The following is a 17,165-nucleotide window of genomic DNA, read 5'->3' on the forward strand; positions in this document are numbered from 1 at the left end:
TAAACAGCAAGTATTACCTAACATCACTAAACCAGCATAAACACAAATCATCATATTACATATACCTATGTTATCTAACTACCCTTTTCATCAAAACAGTTTACGTTCATTCTGGGGCTACTTAATAATTGAGAATTATCAGCCAATTCATATATAATAGCGCACTTGCAGAACGAAAGTCATAAATATGTATCATCTTTACCTTGCTTGTGAGAAGACTTCTGCTTACATGTTCTCGTAATTCCTATATTAATCTAACACTTGATGGCTCGATAGAGCGCACCAAGAAAACTGCCTGCTCCATCCTCTTTCGTTCACAGACAGCTACCTACAACTGTGCGTCAAGCACTCTCTTACTCTAATACTGCTACCTCAGACCACAAGCAATATCTTTGGCTCTGCGGTCGTGCACAGTCAGCGATCCGCTTTATAAAACTATCAGAGACACACATCGTTTATAAAATCGTAGTTCTACTTTGGTTTACATTAATATTATTATCGTATTCGGGTGCCACATACAAGTGTACCCCAGTAGACTCCTTTCAAAGTGTGTTGAACCCGTACCAGATAGGACTAACATGGGTATTGAATGTATACAGAGAAGGGCAGCACGAATGGTCACAGGTTTCCAGAACGAGATTTTCACTTTGCAGCGGAGTGTGCGCTGATATGAAACTTCCCGGCAGATTAAAACTGTGTGCCGGACCGAGACTCGAACTCGGGACTTTTGCTTTTCGCAGGCAAGTGCTCTACCAACTGAGCTACCCAAGCTCGAGTCTCGATCCGGCACACAGTTTTAATCTGCCAGGAAGTTTCGGTCACAGGTTTGTTTGATCCTTGGGAGAGTGTCACAGAGACACTGAAGGACTTGAAATGGGAGACTCTTGAAGATAGACGTAAACTATCCCGAGATAGTCTGTTAACAAAGTTTAAACAACCGGCTTTAAACTGTTACCCCAGGAATATACCACAGCTCCCTACGTATCGCTGACATAGGGATCGTGAAGATAAGATTAGAATAATTATTGCACACACAGAGGCATTCAAACTATCGTTCTATCTGCGCTCCATACGTGAATGGAACAGAGAGAATCAGTGGTTTGCAGGGTACAGATGTAGATGCAGCTGTAGATGACTGTAGAACAGGTGACACTTACCAGGGATCCATTATGATATTTCCTAGGGGGGCGGAGGGGGGTGAGGAGTGTTGTGTTATGGTCACCCGTCTAATAAAGGGTACCTAGGAAACCTGCGTTCTCTGATCGCTGGACAACAATTGAAGCAAATCGTGTTAATGGAGTTTATTATAAAAGGAAATGATTAGAGTACTTAACTTTGTGAGATATAGATGTGTCGCAAGGAAGGGACGACAGACAAATATAAGCGAGCGCTTCAGTATATACAATTCGTAATGCAACTGAACCTATTACAGCTCGTAAGTTACTGCTGTAGCGGTCGTAGGTCGACTAGACTTCGACTCGGTTGTGGCCAGGCGGAGCGGTGCTTATGTTCTCTTCGCCTGGAGGCCGCTGCTGTCTCGGTGTCGTCCTAGAGAGGGGTCGTCAGCATACTAAAGGCTGACGTCGTCTCACAGTCCTCTCTGCTGTAACGTTCCTGGCCGACGTGTCGGCGCTCGACGTTACGCCGGAACAGAGTGGAGGGCCGCTTGACCTGGGGGTGTGTTGTATGTGTAATATTTTGGAAGACAAATGGAGACTTATAAGAAGCCATAAAAAGCTTTCAGATCTTACCATGTGAAGCCTTCCCGTCTCGTCTATACCTCTTGTGTTATTGATAACCTTCCCTTTTACAACAAGCTATGTAACCTTTTCTTACGATTTCTATCTGTTGCTTAATAATAACAAATGAAATCTTCCCTTTGAAATTTATTCTCTTTCTCTATCTTCGCATGCAAATTTAATTGCTGCTTATTAAAAGTGATTTTCTGCTTATTTCGACGAAACATAGAATGTGTCGTCGTGGTGGCCCTCAGTCGTTGTCTGCAATAACCCAAAACTGTTCCTTACATTTTTTACTGTTACTGGATTGCCATCTGACTGCTACACCGAACTGCGACATGAATGTACTTACTCTGTTTTACTATACTCTATTAGTTGCTGGTGGGCTTTCATAATAAGTGGCTGTATTTATTACCAAAGCTGACGTTATTCTTTAATAGCAAAGCTGACGTTATTCTATAATTAATTTGACTGAAATTACGTAATTCATAGTTAAACTTTCCCTTGACAACAATAAAATTTTGCAAAGTTTTACGTTGATGGTTTTTGGGATGGATTATACTTAGAAATGCAATATTGCTGGCAAAAGTTAATTATATTCTGAATGAAATGATTTTACAAACGTTCAAATGGGACTTACTTTTTACAATAATCTTACAACTAGCAATGCGCAAACATACCTTCAGTAGTCTTGAGTCTCTCAAAAAATTAATTCAATAATATTGCTTCCTCTTATGATAATAGTTAGCTGATGTCTCTGTACATCCGTTTATAATCTCTTGTAAATCATAGCTGGTGGCTGGCTGGCACACCGCTCCTCTCAACCTCTCGCTTCAGACCTGCTACCGACTCGCTTCACTTCTCGCTTACTACTGACTTCCTACGAGCGCTAAAGTGCGGTCTCTCCCGCCAACAATGCTTTCTGGTGCAGGCAATCCCTGCTACCATTACAAAATATATCAATGCGCGGTCTTTCCCGCTCTTTTCTTAAAATGTATCCGTACGCGGTTTCTCCCGCCCTTTTAAAAATCATATCAACAACACTTTCGTGCAGATATTCCCTGCCACCACAATTATTTCCAACATGACAAATATTAATTATTCCTACTTAATCCTATTAATAAAATATAGACGTCTTTCATAAATTGTGATTTCACAATAGACAATAGAAATATACACGTCTTACACATGTTAAAAATCTGTGTAACACTGATTTAAATAGTTTTATTGAAAGAAAAGTGCCTGAATCGCTACATTCTGTCCCTTCCCTGCGAACTAGGAGGGGGGGGGGAGGGGGGATGTGGACACCGTTCCTCATAGATAAGGGTGCCCACACACAGATACACAAGCGCACGCACACGCATACACATGCACAAGCACACGCGCACACTAGTTTAATATTATAGGTTTTAAAGTTAGCGTAATATACGTACACGGACAGTCACTTACACACTTACAGAACAACTCAGCCCTGCAGCGCCGAAAACGGAAAACGTGTTTGAAATGAGCTAGTGCCCCCCCTCCCCCCCCCCCCCCAAAAAAAGGAATAAGTACTATCACATTTTTCTCATTTTGGGAAAAGAATATTACATGTCTCTGACTTTCTAGAAAGTTCTGATCTGAAATGCACATCGCTGGTATCTCCTACAGGATATCTGCGTTTTACAATATTTGTTTAAAATTTGTGTGTACGTTATTAAAGAAGGAAAAGTGCACTTACGCATCAGAGCTAGGCTCCACCCTTAATATCAATAAGGAAAACATAATTATAAAGAAGCATCCCAACTAGATTTACCCCAATAATTCATTTCAGAGGATTTCTGATCGGGACTTTGGGGTAGCCGTAAAAGAAGCTGCAATAGCGTTGTCGATTCCCTTACAATGAGTTTGTCTCCGGAAACATCGACAATGAATTCTCTTACGTATTAATGGCAACTTACATTGTTGCTTGGTAAAACAATATAATATTTATCAATGAAAACACGAACTGTGGATGCTGTACATTACTAATTTATTTTATAAACCGATTTTTAGCCTTATAGGCCATCTTCAGACAATAACTTACCATTGCAATTAAATAGATTAGAATACTGGTGAACAGGTCAACAGCCGTGCCAAGATGGATAAAATGCTTCAGGTCCTATCACCGAAGCTAAGCACTGTCACGCCACATGTTGTCGTCAATTTCCCTTTTGAATTATGAGATAAGGAACAGGAGGGATGTTGGCGTGAAGTCCCTGATTCACCAGTCTTTACGGCAACGTCTTGCATTAAATTCCTAACCTCTCTGCAGCATCTAGTGTAGTGAAGCCTACAGTCTGGAACCGCACGACCGCTAGGTCGCAGGTTCGAATCCTGCCTCGGGCATGGATGTATGCGATGTCCTTAGGTTAGTTAGGTTTAAGTAGTTCTAAGTTCTAGGGGACTTATGACCACAGCAGTTGAGTCCCATAGTGCTCAGAGCCATTTGAACCATTTGTAGTGAAGCCATGTGATTCTGTTGATGGTGATCCGTTTGTCGGATGGCCACGGTAAGCTCAGCGGCCCCGTTGGTGCCACTCGAGAAGTGCCGGCCATGTGCCAGATCTGGGTTTCACCCTCTCTCTTCTCTCATCGTATTCAGCATTAACACGAGACTAAACTATGCAAACTTAACAGATACACTTACCCACACAGCTGCGGTACTTCGCGAAGGAAAGGCGTCCAAGGACGCGGAGGGTGGGTAAAACCTTTCCAGTTAGGAGACTCAATCTGCGCTTCGGGTTCTGTAGAATGAAGGCTTTCACGACCGGGTGACATGGCTGTTGATATATTTTCCGGGATATGAGGTCGTGGTCCAAGAACTTTTCTGCTCCTTACGTTTCGTCCAGAACTGCGCTGGACTTCCTCAGAGGCGCTGCTCCGCTGAGTCTTGTGCCTCTGAGGAAGTCTCTTGTACGCAAGTTGGAAAAAGAGAATCGAGTTTTCTTTGTGTGCTGGTGAATAAATTTGAAAAATATATTACTTTTAGAGAATGTTCTGAATAAACGGAGTAAAAGTTATTTCTGATAGTACAATTGTAGCACACTCGAAAATGTGTGGCGTTTCTAAATGGTTCTAAGCATTATTGGACTTAACATCTGACGGCATCAGTCCCCTAGACTTAGAACTACTTAAACCTAACTAACCTATGGGCATCACACGCATCCATGCCCGAGCCAGGATTCGAACCTGCGGCCGTAGCAGTAGCACGAATCCGGACTGAAGCGCCTAGAACCGCTCGGCCACAGCCACCGGCCTGGCGTTTCTAGTATCGTACTGAATGAATTACTTTCATTGGTAGAATTTCATTCATCATTTCACGAACGTGTCGTAAAAATATTTTAAAGGTTCTTTTTTCTAATACAAAAATCCCCTGACATAGTCAACGTTCCAGCACAGTACTCCTGACTGTGGCTCTAAATTTAGTATCTGACTGCATCTGAAGAGCAGCTCACTCCTCCAATCAAGTTCTACCGCTCTGGGAGTATTACAGATCCAAGTAGTACACTGCGACAAAACTGAGAGTAAGCTGATACCGCATCTTCACTCACTGAAAAAGAAAGCTGTTTACCACCCATTGGATGTAAGACAAATGCATTTTCTCGTATAATCACTTGGTGAAGAAACAAATGTCTGCAGAAAACAACGTGAAGGATATTCATGTCCAAAAGCACTTGCTGCGCGCCTTGTATTATTTAACTCCTGACTTTTAAGAAGATGAGATATACTAGGAAAAAGTTGGTGCTATGATAATTCGGTCAGTGCAGGAAAACACAAACCAACGAGTGCAGGAATATAATTGTTTATTTTTAACCTGTCTTCTTTAGAAAACTGCGGCCCCGTTTTCCTTACCCGTTTTTCTGGGTCTCCGCTGGACTACACTGGACGTTCTGGTACACTAGTTCCCTAGTTGTGTCGCTGCGTATGTTCTTGCTGCCATAGATTTTCACAAAATGGCCAGTAAAAAGATTTCTCCCCCTTGCCTCTCTTCTCCCATCGCTACTAAAACGTTTTCAACACAATATTCTAGTTTTTCGTTTTGAATTAATACTTCACCGGGGAATAAAAATACGAATGTAGCCGAATCGTTAAAAAAAGTATTATACAGCTGTAATTAAATGTAAACGGAACACAACGGAAAACATTAATATTAAAACTGATGGGAGACCTGGAGATCGACAGACATCTGATACTCACAAACAGCACGCATTTATTGCGAAATCCGCTGGTGGTCCATAACTTTGGAACTTGATCAACGAGAAGAACAACAAAATGTGAAACTGTAAGTGGAAAAATTTGTTTTAATTTCTTTTCCCTGCCTTGACAACGTAACATAGTCGATCCATTCCCGCTTTCCGGGAGTTCGAAGTTTATCAATCAACAAAAGAAGACAGTGGGTAGGGGTCACAACACACAAAGAAAAATGTTATGATTAAAATACTCATATATTACTATACGGAATTTTCAAATAACTGGCATTACACTTCAGAATTACAGCTGCAGCCAAGCATTCACTGCAGACAACCGTAAGCCAAACACACACTTAAAACGAAACAGTAAGTGTTAGTAAATAAATAAATAAATAAATAGTTGGTTGATCGTTGGAAAAATGTTCAGGGAAATTCAGTAATACAGAAATGCAAGTCACATAGGAACGAAATAAACAGGAAGTTCAGGGAAACTAAAGCGAAACGGCTGCATCGAAAATTTGAAGAAATCGAAAAACGAAATGATTGTCGGAAGGACTGACTAAGGATATAGAAAAATCAAAACAACCTTCGGTGAAATTAAAAGAAAGGGAAGTGACATTAAGAGTGCAATGGGAATTCCAGCGTTAAATGAAATGGAGAGAGCGGATAGGTGGAAAGAATACTCTGAAGGCCTCTTTGAGGGGGAAGACTTGTCTGATAACGTGACAGAAGAAGAAACTCTAGTCGACAGCGAAGAGATAGGTGATTCAGTATTTGAATCAAAATTTAAAATAACTTTGGAAGACTTAAGATCGAATAAGGCAGAAGGGAATGGTGACATTCCATCAAAACTTGTAAAATTATTGGGGAAAATGGCAAGAAAGTGATTATTCACACTGGTGTGCAAAATGTATGAGTCTGGCGATATACTATCAAACTATCGGAAAACCATCATCCACACAATTCTCAAGAACGCAAGGACCGACATGTGCGAGAATTATCACACAGTTATCATAACTGCTCAGGCATACAAGTTGCTGACAAGAATAATATGCAGAAGAATGAAAAGAAAATTTAGGATGTGTTAGATGACCATAAGTTTAAGACACCAGAGAGGCAATTCTGATATTGTGACTGATAATGGAAGCAAGACTGAAAAAAAATTGAGACACATTCATAGGATTTGTCGACTTGCACCAGCGTTCAACAACGTCAACTGGTGCAAGATGTTCGAAGTTCTGAGAAAAATAGGGGCAAGCTATTGGAAAAGACGGGTAATATGCAATATTCATAAAAACCAAGAGTGAACAATAAGAGAGGAAGATCAAGAAGAAAGTTCTCTGATTAAGAAGGGTGCATCACAGGGATGTAGTCTTTCGTCCTTGCTCTTCAGTCTACACAATGAAGAAGCTATGACGGAAATAAAGGAAAAGTTCAAAAATGGTTCAAATGGCTCTGAGCACTATAGGCTTAACATCTGAGGTCATCAGTCCCCTAGAACTTAGAACTACTTAAACCTAACTAACCTAAGGACATCACACACATCCATGCCCGAGACAGGATTCGAACCTGCGACCATAGCGGTCGCGCGGTTCCAGACTGAAGCGCCTAGAACCGCTCGGTCACTGCGGCCCGAAAAAGTTCAAGATACCAATTAAAGTTCAATGTGAAAGGATGACAATTATAAGATTCTCTGCTTGCATTGCTCAGTGAAAGTGAAGAAGAATCATAGGATCTGCTGACTGGAATGAACAGTGTAATGAGTGCAGAATATGGACTGAGAGCAAATCGAAGAAGGGAGACAGTAATGAGAAGTAGAAGAAATGAGAACAGCGAGAAACTTAACATCAGGGTTCATGGTCACGAAGTAGATGAAGCTAAGGAATTCTATTACCTAGACCGTAAAATAACCTATGACGGAAGGAGCAAGGAGGACATAAAAACCAGACTGGCACTGGCAGAAAGGGCATTCCTGGCCAATAGAAGTAGTATTAAACAGAGGCCTTAAATTGAGGAGGTAATTTCCGAGAATGTATATTTGGAGCACAGGATTGTATGGTAGTGAAACATGGACTGTGGGAAAACTGGAATAGAAGAGAAAAGAATCACTTGAAATGTGGTGCTATTGAAGAATTTAAAAAATTATATGGACTAGGTAAGGAATTGAGAGATTCTCCGACGAATCTGCTTGGAAAGGAATGCATGGAAAAAAATGCCGAGAAGAAGGAACAGGATGTTAGTACATCTGTTAAGATAACAGGAAATAGCGTCCTTGGTTAGCAAATAATTGAGGACGTAGGTTGGAAGCGAAGACGTGAGGTGAAGAGGTTGGCACAGGAGAGGGACTTTTTTGGGGGCCGCGTCAAACGAGTCAGATGACTGATGACTTACAAATAAAGTGCTTACAGAATGGCGATCAACGTTCTGCTGCTCCTCTGGGATAGTTTACGATATAGATGGGAGAGAAATCAGGAAGATCATTGCATTCATGAATGTTCGGTTGATGTGGGAAAGTAATGTTGTTGCAACGTATTCTTACCATACGGCGATGTCAAAGATGCCTCGCAGCATCCAGAAAACAGTTGTTCCCGTTGCGTTAAGGCGGCGGTGCTCTATCGCGAGCGTCATTACGAGTCTCTACAAAGTAGTAAAAATTATAACTCTGTTACTACGCGACGCGTACAGTGCTTGAAGCGATAACCATTGGCGTCTTCCAAACGTGCCACCTAACTGCAGTCGCTAACTCCTCAAGAAGAGGAACGGGGTGAGACATTTGCCTTCCTGAGCTTTATATTATCGGAGTGAGCGGTCCTGAGGAAGCCTCCGACGCCAAAAAATAGGTCTCCTTACAACTACTGAGAAAAGTAGTGGTCAAGTCCTATGTGTTGTGACAACAGATAATGCCTTCTTTCCTCAGAGATTTCCTATTCTGCCTAGGTGCCCACCAGTGTAAGAGAGAACGTTTCCTGTGTCACGACGCCCCTTTCAAGAAGAAGGAGTCGTGTAAATTTTCAGCGGATTCTAGCATCTGTCGCCATTCTGATGAAATTCTCAAGATTTTTCATGCTGATCGTGTAATAGGTCAGATTATGGTAAACTGTTGATTGCCGGCCGAAGTGGCCGCGCGGTTCTGGCGCTGCCGTCTGGAACCGCGAGACCGCTACGGTCGCAGGTTCGAATCCTGCCTCGGGCATGGATGTGTGTGATGTCCTTAGGTTAGTTAGGTTTAACTAGTTCTAAGTTCTAGGAGACTAATGACCTCAGCAGTTGAGTCCCATAGTGCTCAGAGCCATTTGAACCATTTTTTTAAACTGTTGATTCAGCTGTCGTTATCGATGTTGTACCTGGGCTTCAGAAACCACGCACGAGATTTTCATATTCTCTCCCTCGCTACGCGGAAACTATTGGTCCTACAGAAAATATGTACAGAAACCTTCGTAGGAAATTTAATGTAATTGAATTATGCTCTGGGATAATTTTTTGCTGAAGGCCATTGTTTTCGTGTTATTTAATAAAGTCATACAAAATTGACCTTCAAACGCAACTCCACCCCTAACCAGTCAGGATTTATAGTATTTTGTCCCTGGCACTCCTTCCTACCACTGTACAAAAATTTCCCATTACACGGGCTATTGCCGATATTCGACATTTTTTGTCTCTGTTGACTGGGCTATTAACCACAACAATCGCCTATTTCGTTAAATTAATAATTTAAATGTGCCAATGAATGTAACGAAAGAAAAACGATTTTTGTGAACGTTATGCTAACGCTAATTACGCTGACAATTCGATCCGAACTTACCCCGTTACAAGCACATTAGTTTCGTATTCAGATGCCTGACGAATACCAATTTGCTAAAATCGATCCTGATCGCATACTGACGTTTCATCGCTATTGGCCAGTAATGACGCCATGCTAGAGTCAGGGGGCGGGACTTCCACTTTTAACCCCGAGCAACTAAGCCTCATTCAGTAGTCGATTACATCTCTCTAGAGCAGCCTGTTCAGCCAGCCTAGCTCCTGTCACCATTTATAGTAATTAAATTTCGTAACTATTTCGTTTTATTGTTATGATGATTTTGCTATCTCTAAGCTGGTTTACTACTCTCTTAGTAGAGTACAAAGTCTGAAGATGATCCAAGTACAATAGGTCGAAACCGGTCATAAAAAAGCGATCAAGACTTTTTTAATAAATTTTATTGATACATCTGAGATCGCTGTTTTCGTAGAACAATGTTCCAGAAAATATTTACACAAACGTCAATTTTACACCTTGTAAGCGCTCGCGTAAGTCAGACAATGAAGACCAGAAAAGGTAGCATGTAGGAAATAAATCGCGCAGTAACAAATTTTTGTTCTGTGGGTGGAAGGAGTGCGATGAAGAACATACCAGAATTCTTGATCGATGAGTACTGAGTGTGAGAATGGACGTACGTTTGAAAATGACTTTTGTACTTTTTTTTTAATATCTTGAAAAGATATCCCAGTACAAAATTTAACTACTATGAATTTTCTGTAGGACTAATAGTTTCGCCGGCCATTGTGGCCGAGCGGTTCTAGGCACTTCAGTCTGGAACCGCGCGACCGCTACGGTCGCAGGTTCGAATCCTGCCTCGGACATGGATGTGTGTGATGTCTTTAGGTTAGTTAGGTTTAAGTAGTTCTAAGTTCTAGGGGACTGATGACCATAGATGTTACGTCCCATAGTGCTCAGAGCCATTTGAATCATTTGACTAATAGTTTCCTCTTAGCAAGCGAGAGAATATGAGAACTTGCGCGTGGTTTTTGAAGGCTAGATGTAACATCGCGTCTGCATAAAACAACACTGTACCTTTACTCTCCAGTTTTCATTTGAAGGGCAACTCTGCATGTGAATTTATACACGCACCGAAATAAATAAAAATAATGAAATACACCAAACAGCATAATATCGGAAAATATTTATACTTATTTTTGACTACAAAGTATTCACAGCCCGCCTCTTTATCACCGTTCACAGTAGCCCGCAAGTACTGATGTAAAATTTTCGTTACACACAGCAGCCAGACGCTATGTAGACTAGCCGAACTTGATACTATACAAACATCATCTCATACATCAGTAACCCAGTCTAACGACGGTGTAAACAGAAAGGTTCGATAAAAGTAGTTATTACTAGGGATAGCAATGTCTCCGCTGAAGATTCTTACCGAAATAAGCAAATTCTTTAGATTCCCATGCACCATATCTGAGAAAGTGAATCAAATGGTCACTATTAAAAGAAGTAGCACGAGCTTTATTCTCGTGCATTTTATGCAAGGGCAGTCGTATGGTAGTATCTAGGAGGCTTAGATGGGGAAAAGGGGGGGGGGGTGTTTTTAATATTTTGAAAGACGAATGGTGATTTATAAATAGCCATAAAATATTTTCAGAACTTACCATGATAAAAATCTGTGTAATACTGACTTTCACATCGCTTTCTTGGAAGAAAAACACCTGAATACATTATATTTTTCCTTTCTCTGAGAGGCAACCGGGGGAGGGGGAGGGGACTGCCCCTTCCCCTTGCCCCTTGCCCATAGGTATATTGGTATGGGCGCCCTTGATCTTATGGTGTTCCAGTACTACAGCTTGCCACAGAGCTGTTCACTGTAAATGGAATGCAAAACATCCGCTGTTCATTCACCTTATGCCTTCATTAGTGGGAAGTCATCACATAACCGTGATGTAAGAAGCGAGTATTATGAGCTTTTGACAACGTTGATTGGAATACTCTCTTTCAAATTCTGAAGGTGGCAGGAGTAAAATACAGGGAGCGAAAGGCTATTTACAATTTGTACAGAAACCAGATGGCAGTTATAAGAGTCCAGGGGTATGAAAGGGAAGCAGTGGTTGGGAAGGGAGTGAGACTGGGTTGTAGACTATCCCCGATGTTATTCAATCTGTATATTGAGCAAGCAGTAAAGGAAAAAAAAGAAAAGTTCGGAGTAGGTATTAAAATCCATGGAGAAGAAATTAAAACTTTGAGGTTCGCCGATGACATTGTAATTCTGTCAGAGACAGCAAAGGATTTGGAAGAGCAGTTGATCGGAATGGACAGTGTCTTGAAAGGAGGGTATAAGATGAACGTCAACAAAAGCAAAACGAGGATAATGGAATGTAGTCGAATTAAGTCGGGTGATGCTGAGGGAATTACGTTAGGAAATGAGACACTTAATGTAGTAAAGGAGTTTTGCTATTTGGGGAGCAAAATAACTGATGATGGTCGAAGTAGAGAGGATACAAAATGTAGACTGGCAATGGCAAGGAAATCGTTTCTGAAGAAGAAAAATTTGTTAACATCGAGTATAGATTTAAATGTCAGGAAGTCGTTTGTGAAAGTATTTGTATGGAGTGTAGCCATGTATGGAAGTGAAACGTGGACGATAAATAGTTTAGACAAAAAGAGAATAGAAGCATTTGAAATGTGGTGCTTCAGAAGAATGCTGAAGATTAGATGGATAGATCACATAACTAATGAGGAGGTATTGAATAGAATTGGGGAGAAGAGGAGCTTGTGGCACAACTTGACTAGAAGAAGGGATCAGTTAGTAGGAGATGTTCTGAGACATCGAGGGATCACCAATTTAGTATTGGAGGGCAGCGTGGAGGGTAAAAATCGTAGAGGGAGACCAAGAGATGAATACACTAAGCAGATTCAGAAGGATGTAGGTTGCAGTAGGTATTGGGAGATGAAGAAGCTTGCACAGGATAGAGTAGCATGGAGAGCTGCATCAAACCAGTCTCAGGACTGAAGACCACAACAACAACATTATGAGACATGCTATGTGGGAAAAAGCTTGAGAATTTATGGTGGTTAGAGAGGCGTGAGCAATACTTTACCATCCCTAGTTATCAGCTGCAGGGCGATCCATATAAACCTCAACTTCTTCAGTGGGTCATAATTTCCCTCCTAAAACTCGTAGAAACGGGGAAGTAGCTCTCGGAGACTCAGAAATACCATCGGTTGTTGGCAAGCTGATTGTTGTTTCTGCGCATGGGGTCCTTTGTCCGGTTTAATACCGCGCTTCCTCGGTTCGTGTTAGCTCGATTGTTGCATCGTCGGTTCTGGTTTGTGCAGTCTACGACTGTGTTGAGCCGTAGTTGTGTCCGGATCTTCGAAAAACGCGCCAGGTGGAGTGCTTTCGCTTCGCGTCTAGTATTTGCGGTGGCGCTTTAGGTTTGGCGCGCTGTTTGGATCGCTACCGCCCTCTGGTGGGAGATGGAGGAAGTGTACGGTCGCGTGTCGATCGAGGAGTACGTACTGGGCGGTGACCGAGAGAGGGGGTGGCCCGAGCGGGGCCCTGCTGTTGGGGGTCGTCAACTGCTCGCCACGTGCTTCGGCCGACCACTTGGCTGTCAGGGGCTGAGTCTGCCTTGCCCGCATGTACGTGGTTTATGAAGCTTAGAAGCCGTGGTGCAGGTGATCAGCGCGCGGGACAGTATGTGTTATTATCGGCCGTTGAAATCACTGGCAGCAGTGGGCTCTGACGAGCATAGGGAAGTGCAACGTGTTCCCGGCGCTGTCGTGGAGTGTGAGAAGTTGAGTACTGTTTTTATGTAAATAAATAAAGGATTTCTCAAGTTCTAGTGAAGTGTACGAGTTTCTTCACCAGTGGTTTTGTTGGACTCTTCCCACCACAGTTTCCGTTTGTCTGTCCGCGGGAATGTGGTAATTGCTTCTTGATCGGGCCGTTTCATTCACACCTTTATTGGGTGATTTAGGGTCGGTGTTGCGTGTCTCTGTGGTTCGGATTCTGTGCAGGCACCGCCCTTGCTACATCTTCTGGTTTTGGGTAACTCGGAGAGGTGGTGGCTTGTAATGGAAGTTTTGGGGCTGATCTGCTGTGGCCCTGTAGACCACCAATAACTATTCCGCCTATTGTGATTTGGGCCCCTTTACACGTGTCACTCCCTCATTGAGCTAAGGAAAAATTTTTTTGGGAGCTGCCTTTAATGTGAACAACTGACAGGGCTAATGTAAGTTATTTAACTGGCGAGAGACAACTATTTTAGCTTTAGTACAAACTAACTACTTAAAGGTGTTTTTTTAAATTGTTCTCTTATAGATATAACAAGTTTAAAATCATACCATTGGGAAGTTGTTAACGTCATACCTGGCAACCTCCTTTCATAAAGAAAATTTGTCGGCTATTCGAAACTGTTTTTGAAATTTTTTTTAAATGCCAGACTTAAAAATTTATTATTGAGAAAGCCTTTCAAAATAAAAAGATAACCTTAGCAGTGTGTGTTATTTCACCAGCACCAGCAACTCCGATAATAAAATTAAAACAATTTGGAATATTATTAAGAGAGAAACAGGTCAACCAAGAGCAGAGGAAGACAGTATTACCATCAAATTGAATGAAAACTTTACGAACAAAAAGTCAGAAGTTGAAAATATTTTTAATAATCATTTTCTAAATGTTGTGGATACAGTAGGATCCAGGTGTTCATTAGAAGATGCTAGGCTGTTAATGGAAGAGGCCATACCTATGCAATTAGGAAAATAATAAACTTGCTTAAAAGCAAAAACTCACATGGAATTGATGGCATTTCCAGCAAAATACTAAAAGCTTGTTCTCAACAGAAAAGTAAGATTCTCAGCCACCTGTGTAATAGCTCTCTGGAACAGGGCATTTTCCCTGATAGACTGAAATATGCTAGTGTTATACCTTTGCATAAAAATGGGGATAGATCTGATGTCAACAATTACCGTCCAATCTCCCTTCTAACAGCTTTATCCAAAATTTTTGAGAAAGTAGTGTATTCAAGAGTAGCTTCACATATCTGTTAAAAATGAAGTACTAACAAAATGTCAGTTTGGTTTCCAGAAAGGTTTTTCAACAGAAAATGCCATATATGCTTTCACCAGTCAAATTTTGAATGATCTGAATAACCGAACACCACCCATTGGGATTTTTTGTGATCTCTCAAAAACTTTTGATTGTGTAAATCATGAAATTCTGCTAGACAAGCTCAAGTATTGTGGCATGAGTGGGACAGTGCACAAATGGTTTAATTCGTACCTAACTGGAAGAGTGCAGAAAGTTGAAATAAGTAGTTCTCATAACATGCAAAGATCAGCACATTCCTCAAACTGGGGAACTATCAAGAATGGGGTTCCACAAGGGTCAGTCTTGGGTCCTTTGTTGTTCTTATTATATATTAATGACTTGCCATTCTATATTCATGAAGAGGCAAAGTTAGTTCTCTTTGCTGATGATACAAGTATAGTAATCACACCTGACAAACAAGAATTAACTGATGAAATTGTCAATACTGTCTTTCAGAAAATTACTAAGTGGTTCCTCGTAAATGGACTCTCACTGAATTTTGATAAGACACAGTACATACAGTTCCGTACAGGGAATGGTATGACGCCATTAATAAATATAGACCTTAATCAGAAGCATATAGCTAAGGTAGAATATTCCAAATTTTTAGGTGTGTCCATTGATGAGAGATTAAATTGGAAGAAACACATTGATGATCTGCTGAAACGTTTGAGTTCAGCTACTTATGCAATAAGGGTCATTGCAAATTTTGGTGATAAACATCTTAGTAAATTAGCTTACTACGCCTATTTTCACTCATTGCTTTCATATGGCATCATATTTTGGGGGAATTCATCACTGAGGAATAAAGTATTTATTGCACAAAAGCGTGTAATCAGAATAATAGCTGGAGTCCACCCAAGATCATCCTGCAGACATTTATTTAAGGATCTAGGGATATTCACAGTAGCTTCTCAGTATATATACTCTCTTATGAAATTTGTTATTAACAACCAAACCCAATTCAAAAGTAATAGCAGTGTGCATAACTACAATACTATGAGAAAGGATGATCTTCACTATTCAAGATTAAATCTAACTTTGGCACAGAAAGGGGTGAATTATACTGGCACTAAAGTCTTTGGTCACTTACCAAATAGTATCAAAAGTCTGACAGATAACCAACAAGTATTTAAGAAGAAATTAAAAGAATTTCTGAATGACAACTCCTTCTACTCCATAGAGGAATTTTTAGATATAAATTAAGAAAAAAAGAAAAGAAATATTTAAAAAATAAAAAAAATAAAAATAAATAAAGAAAAACAAAAAACACAAAAAATAAAGTTGTTATATTAACTTAAGTATGTTGTTAAATTAACCTAATTATGTCATGTATTAGAAAATTTGACTCGTTCCACATCATTACGAAATATCGTATTCATGATCCATGGAACTAGTATTAATCTAATCTAATCTAATCTAAACCACGATAACGTTTTTGGAATCACATGTGTACTTGAGTTGTTGTTTGTGAACCGCCCTAATTGACGGTTCGTGTGTAGTTGGGGACTCGTGGCAATAACGAGCAAATTTGTGATTCGATAGCCTTGTTTTGCAGGCGGAAACATGCACTACATACGTCGAGACTGTGTTTTTATTGAGAAAACATATTGGAAGACAGACTCTTTGCTTGCACCATAATGGACATTCGGGAAAGAATTTAATGTGCGTGACGTTCCAACAAAGGCAACAGTTTCGTCGATTGCAAGGGACGTGAAGACGTCTAGTGTACTAAACAGTGACAGTGGTAGACACAGACATTCGTTAAGTGCAGAGGTTACTGCTGATGTTCAAAGATGCTTGAGAACTCCAAAGAAGATGTAGCGTCAATTGAGCCAGGAGATAGGCATTACACACGTCAGAGATCAAATGGGTCGAAGCACTATGGGAGACTTAACATCTGAGGTCATCAGGCCCCTAGACTTAGAACTACTTAAACCTAACCAACCTAAGGACGTCAGACACATCGACGCCGAGGCAGGATTCGAACCTACTAACGTAGCAGCAGCGCGGTTCCGGACTGAAGCGCCTAGATCCGCTCGGCCACAGCGGCCGGCACACGTCAGAGAGCTGCGAAGAAATCGGCATTGCGACCACACATAGTGCACATGATGCAAGCATTGCAAGAAACAGATCGTGAGAAAAAAAATGCGTTACCGATGACTGTTTCAGGGATTTCTTATTCAGTGTCCAGACATTCAGATGAGGCATGGTTCCATCTGTGAGGTTACACCGACACACATCACAGCAGATACTGGGCTAGAGTAAACCTCCACATCCTTCACGGTTGGAGTGTGTGGTGCACCGTGTCACCTTCAAGGCCCCATTTTCTTTAATACGACCGAAGACTCTACAGTTTA

General features: G+C 41.1%; 1 non-coding gene across 1 annotated transcript; it reads right to left on the reverse strand.

Moving 5' to 3' along the window:
* Window positions 1-696: 696 nt before the first annotated feature.
* Window positions 697-771, reverse strand: Trnar-gcg (transfer RNA arginine (anticodon GCG)). Its single transcript has one exon. It is a non-coding gene; the product is annotated as a tRNA-Arg (tRNA).
* Between the last annotated feature and the right edge of the window lie 16,394 nt (window positions 772-17,165).

The sequence above is a fragment of the Schistocerca serialis genome, chromosome 9, assembly GCF_023864345.2.
Source record: "Schistocerca serialis cubense isolate TAMUIC-IGC-003099 chromosome 9, iqSchSeri2.2, whole genome shotgun sequence".
NCBI classification, from domain to species: domain Eukaryota; kingdom Metazoa; phylum Arthropoda; class Insecta; order Orthoptera; family Acrididae; genus Schistocerca; species Schistocerca serialis.